The sequence below is a fragment of the Cavia porcellus genome, unplaced genomic scaffold (assembly GCF_034190915.1).
Source record: "Cavia porcellus strain 051 isolate PalLab524CR breed Dunkin Hartley unplaced genomic scaffold, mCavPor4.1 scaffold_11, whole genome shotgun sequence".
NCBI classification, from domain to species: Eukaryota; Metazoa; Chordata; class Mammalia; order Rodentia; family Caviidae; genus Cavia; species Cavia porcellus.
The window spans coordinates 82198327-82204724 of record NW_026947494.1 but is presented as its reverse complement, the minus strand read 5'-3'; positions in this window follow the sequence as shown (position 1 = coordinate 82204724).

Genomic DNA, 6398 nt, shown 5'->3' with positions numbered 1-6398 from the left:
TAGCTCAGCGGCATAAGTGCCTGCCTTGCAAGCAGGCAGTCGTGAGTTCGATCCCTGGTACAAAAAAGAACAAAATAAATAAATAAATAAATAAAGATCAGAGAAGAAATTAATATAATCAAGACTAAGAAGACAATACAAAGAATCAGTTAATCAAGTTGGCTATCTGAAAGATTAAATAAAATTGACAAACAGCATCCTTATAAAACAGGAAAGAAAAGACTCAGTCATTCAATTAGGAATGAAAAGGGTGAAATCACAACAGATCCTGCAGAAGTGCAAAAGGTCAACAATGTCTACTTCATGAATATGTATTTTAATAAGATATAAGATACAGACAAAATGGACAGACTTTCAGTTAAACAATGACCATAAAAACTTTAATACTCCAAATGAATACAAATAGACATATTTAGACATAAAAGAAAGGGGGAAAAGAGGTCAGAAAGCTACACGGGTGATTGCAGCCAACGTCAAGAAACACTGCTTTAGGGTCCCAGCTGCCTGTCAGCAGGGAATGCTTTCCAGGGCGCAGTGGCTAAGAGAATAGTCCCTGGGCAGAGAATTGCTGCTATGTACTATTCTACTCTTTAGAACAAGGAGGAAAAAGCCCTGGGGAACGGCCTATATCCCTAACAAAACAGGAAGGGTTCTAGGAAATGTAATATAATTCACGTACTTGGAATATAGTGAAACTAGATCATGGTGGAATAAATTTATACTTGCTGACAAGGAGAAATACTTATGATATTTTGTTGCTGGATGAAAAAGCAAATTGTAACATTTTGAGAGACAATATCATTTTTATTTTGTTTAAGAACTATCTGCACACAAGTAAAATCTGTATGTTGAAAAACTGTTACAATGGTGTATATCAACACAAATCTCTATTGATGAAGTTATAACTTCCTTTTTTCCCCTGCTTTTATCTGCTTTTGCATCTTAAATTGTGACACAGACAGTTGATACCCCTGTGGTGGGTGCGGGGAAGGAGCGGCAGGGAGGCATCTGAGCAGCTCAGGACACAGCATGGCTTTCCTCGTGAGAAGCACAATCCCGCGGAGCTGCCCCTGACCCCTGCTAGCCGGAAAGACACACGCAGGGACACAGTGCAGCAGTGCCACCCAGCGCTCACTGCTGGGTCTGCGAGAGCCCCTCTGTGAGAATGGAATGGGGCAAGTGTCTTGCTAAAAGGCCCATGTAGGATCACAGTTTTGCAATGATCTTAGACTCTTCCCTTTCTTGGCCTCTTAGCCTCCCACTCGTCTTTCAGATTAAATGCTTGCTCTTTTATGAAACTTTCCCTGAGACCCTCAGTTGCAGTGCTTTGTGTTTTGATTCCTCGTTCCAATCACATTTGGTGCGCATATCACCGCCGTTATGTCAGGTTGCTATAAGCATGCCTCTCCTCCAGTGCTGTAAGATCTAGGAGGACAAAAGAACCTTCTGCGTTATCTGTGCCCCTATGGAGCAGCTAGCATGGTACCTGAAGGGAGGGGAGGATTGTGTAACTGCTTCAGAAGAGTGCGGGTGGAATAGAACTGAATCTGTGAGGGAGAAGACCAAGCAGAGAATGACACTGAGGAGAAAGGTGAGAGCAAGGGGTATGTGTGGTAGAAAACAGAGACTGAACCAGCCAAGGAAATGAAAGGTAAGCCTGAGTGACCAAGGCCAGGTGATACATGCGATGAAGTGTGGGTGAAGGGTGAGTGATACCAGGACCAGGTCGAGAGCAGGCGCCCACTTGCCTTGCAGTTGTTTATTTTTGCAATGAAACCAAGAACACAGGCAGCATACCACATGGCTCATTCCCACTCATTTTCCTTCAGGGAATTCCTCCATGTCTCAGGTAGCTGGAGGGAGAAGAAGATGGAAGAGATTAGCTACACTCAGACTAGCTACAGAGGACAGAGAGGCAAATCAGCCTCAAAGTACCAGGCCCACTCTTCTGAGAGCTGGACTTCTCGTGCTGAGAAGCAGATTTACACGAGCCTGGTGCCACAGGCCTTCATTTCCCAGCCCATGATTTTTCCTCATTTAAATGCTAGAAATCTCCACATTGGTGCCTTTTTCTTTCGGATGAGAGCAGTGACTAATTATCCTGGCCATAGCTTACTTCAATAAATTGACATGCCCCTCAGCTCATCTAACCCATTCTTCCAGTGTTTTTTGTTTTGTTTTATTGGTTTGTTTGGTTTTTTGAGACAAGATCTCACTGTGTAGTCCAGTCTGAACTTCGAACTTACTATGAAGTCCAGGCTGGTCTCCAACTCGTGGAGATCTTCCTGCCTCAACCTCCCAAGTGCTGGGTTTATAGGCACGTACCACCATGCCTGATTTTTTAAAAACAAGAATATTACCAGTTTCAGTCACCAGTAAATCAATGGATCTGAGCAATGATCATCGGAGCCTCTGAATATCACAAATAGAGATACAGCCAGACAATATGTGCCACTTGTGGAAAGAAGAAAAAACTACCTCTGAAGTCATCTTGCCAAAAATTAAATCTAGCCTGATCAAGCTTTTACAGCCAATAATTTATAGGAAATACTAGGACATAGGAACTTGTTAAATGACCCCACAATGGCATAATCAGCACAAACCAGAATGTGGAAATTGTCAGAACTGAAGCAACAGGAATTGTGATTGTTCTACCAAATTTTCTGTTTTAAGCTCTACTTGAGATTTGACCTTGAAATTAAAGGAAAAGCAGCTTAAAGTGGGATTTTATTTTCACTGACAAGTGCAAAGAAACAAGGGCACAGATCATTGGGTGACACTGGTAACACCTGTTGGTTCAGTTATCGTTGTAGAGAACTGTCCCTTTCACTGGGACAAAGTCCCGATCCAATTTAAATTTTTTTTTTTGTCTTTTTCCTTTTTATCGGTACCGGGGATCGAACTCACGACTGCCTGCTTGCAAGGCAGGCGCTTATGCCGCTGAGCTAAATCCCCAGCCCCTCCAATTTAAATTTTAATGCTCAATGTTTCAGTCATAGGCCAGATAGTAGAGGACCATTTCATTCATTCACAGGGAAGGTCAGGTAGCAGATGGCCAACTGTTACAAGACACAAAAGTATCTCCATATCATGTCTACATTAAGACGCATAACATTCAGCGCCTTAGAAAGTGTCCAAGCAGAAGAGTCCAGCTTGCTCATGGCGGTCACTACTTTAGCACCACACCCTTCACTGGCTTTTCCACCTTTCCTCACTTGTCTCACCTATCCCGTGTCCTCATACTTGTTTCTTGGGATTACTTCAAATATCCTCCTTTCACATCCTTCCATTTTGTGTCTCTTGGGGGGAAAATAAACTAAGGTAGACTGTGGGCACAGATTTACCACTTCGCTTACTTTGACAAACTCAAAGACTTTCATGGGAATCTCAGCAAACACCAGCCCCTTAAAGCCAGAAAAAGAGGAGAGGACCTGAACATGTCACAAGATTCATCCAGCAAAAGTGATACAAGCACCAGCCAGAAAAATGATGAATTCCCGACATAGTAGAAGGCAGGAGCAGGGAAGAAATTAGTCAGTCTCTAAAATAAACACCAAGTTGTTAGGCTATTTCTAAGAGTAGCCAATCATATTTGTTAATTACAAATAAAACATACATTTCAATTGACCTTAGGAGAAAAGATTTGTTACAGCATAACTTATGTGATGTACTTCAAAACAAAAGAAACTGTCTCTGTCTAGATTGAAAGAAATGATTCCTCAAGCCCCACCACCTAAGTCGAACTCCAAGGAAGCTGCAATTAAGTAAAGAATCACAATGTGTTATTACTTCAATCAGACAGTGAAAGCTCCCCGGTGAAGCTGTTGCTGACACTGGAGCAGTCAGTAACCCTTTAATTATGTTCCTCAAAACATTTTCATAGCTTTGACAGCTTCCACTTACTACTGGCTACTTTTCCATGAGGCAAATAGTATATTTACATTGCAAGAAATCCTGGTCTCCTGTGCTGCTGAAATAAATCATCAGAAACTTAATGGCTTAAAATAAAAACAATTTACCCCATCACACTTTAAAATGACTCAAGTTTACTTACAAACATTCCAGCTAAACTTCTTGAGTCGTTTAGACAACATTGACAGTTTTAACATGTTACAGTTTTAACAATTACCTTACATTAATTAAGAAAAGGTAAATCAGAAACAAAATATATTGGAGTAGTCCAAAAACATTTATAAGCCTAATATACTAAACTTGTATATTATAAAATGTTTTGTTTATCTACATAATGGTGATTAGACTTTAGCTTGTTATAATAGTTACTTTAATTAATGAAATGTATATTTAAATTTGAAATTGCAAGTCATGCATTTTCTAACAAGTAAAATTATCTTAAATATTGTATAGATACGTATTTGGAATATCAAAATTTACATATTCCTTAAAATATTATTTTAGTTTATACATATTTTAATGCATAGCTTTAGTCTCTCAAATATTCATATGTGTGTATATAGGTAAATCTTTGCAGGAATTATTTGTACTGCAAAATTAGTTGATTCTACATTGCAACCAGAATATTTTGTAATTATACTGATAAATATTTGTTAATAATTCTGATAAAATGTATCACATTATAGCAATGGTTCTGAAGTGTTGACCTCCTTCCCCTTTTAATAAATACCTTATATTCCTCTTCAGTTATTACACATATATGCAGGCTTTTGATTAGACTCTTTTGTTTATACTATATGGAAATGCATCTTACCTAATCCTAAAAATATTTTAAGTTTGAAAGAATCCATCCCTTTTTCATACTGTTAGGAAATCATACCAAAAATATTATTTTAAAAATATTAAAATAATATATAGTCAACTTGCTATCTTTCTTCTAGTGATTTCTGCCAATTCTTAATGTGTCTGAATGTTTTTCTGCATAATTTTTTCAAATTTTATCAAGGATTAAGCATTGGAAGTCTACATATTTATTTTTCATTTTTGCACTAAATTTTTATCTTGATTAAATCGTAGTCATATGCAGTGAATTATAATACAGAAGAACATGTGTCCATTTCTAGATTTCTTTTTTTCTAGATTTTGCATAATGATGAAATCTTAAAGAAATAGAGAGCAATATCACAACCAGGATAATAACTCAGAATATTTTCATTAACACAGAAACACTTATAATTCTATAGCTATCCCCACTTTTCTCTTATACCTAATTTTCTGTATTTACCTGGCAACCACTAATCTGTTCTATTTTAAAATGTTATATAAATGTAATCATAGGGCCTGAGATTTAGCTCAGCACTGTGTCTGCTGGCAAACTCAAGATCGTGAGTTTGATCCCTGGTACCCCCCAAAAAATGTAATCATATACAATGTAAATGTATAACTCTGTGGAATGACTTTTTTCACTCAGTATAATTCCAGGGAGATTCATACAGATTTTTATGTACACAAATGATAAATTTCCTTTTATTGCTGTGTAGTATTCTACAATACTGATGTACTACAGTTTCTTTAACATGTAGATTTTTGGGGTCAATTTTGACCTATGAGGAAAAAAGCAAATGTAAATTTTGTGTGTGTGTGTGTGTGTGTGTGTGTGTCACTGGGGATCAGACGCACAACCTCATGCTTGCCAGGCACCAATGTAAATGTTTGATTAGAAGTGTTTGTGTGAGCATAAATTTCCATATCTCTTTGATGAGTGGCTAGAAGTACACTGGCAGACTCATACAGCAGTTGCATGTTTAGTTTTTAAATCGTGCCAACTGTTTCCCAGAGCACTTGCAGCCTTTCAGATTCCAACCAGGAATTTGTGTTATCTAGCTTTTGTGCCCATCGCCCTCATTTGCTGATGCTCTCCCTTTTATTTTGGTCATGCTGATAAATTAACACCTATGCTTCATTGTGGTTTAATTCTATCTCTATAATAACAAATGATGTTTACTATATGTTCATGTGTTTGTCATCTGTGTATACTTTTGGTATAGTGTTCAATAATGTTTTTACCCATGTTGTTCTTCTTTTTGTTTTTTCTGTTAAGTTTGGAGAACTCTTCAAGGATCGACCTGCTAGCTTTCTTTTGTTGCATACAGAATTTACAACAATTTCTTCTCGCAGTAAGTAGATGGTGAAACTGAGTATGTTTGCAGGGTGTTTTGTAGAGCAAAATAAAACACAAAATTCTGGTTACCCCTCGTGGTGCCCTAGAATGAATATTGATGTGTGATCCCCACCTCTGGCATAAAAGAAATTGGTTCAGTGCCTTCACCTCGCTGAGGTCAGGGGAGTTACAACTCTCCAAATTGGGATGTGGCTGCTCTGAAGTGAGATCCAGCCTTTCAATAATTTTAAAGATGTATTACTATATATATTTACTACTAATTTTATATAGATCATATTTGATAATATACTGGATATATTGGTTT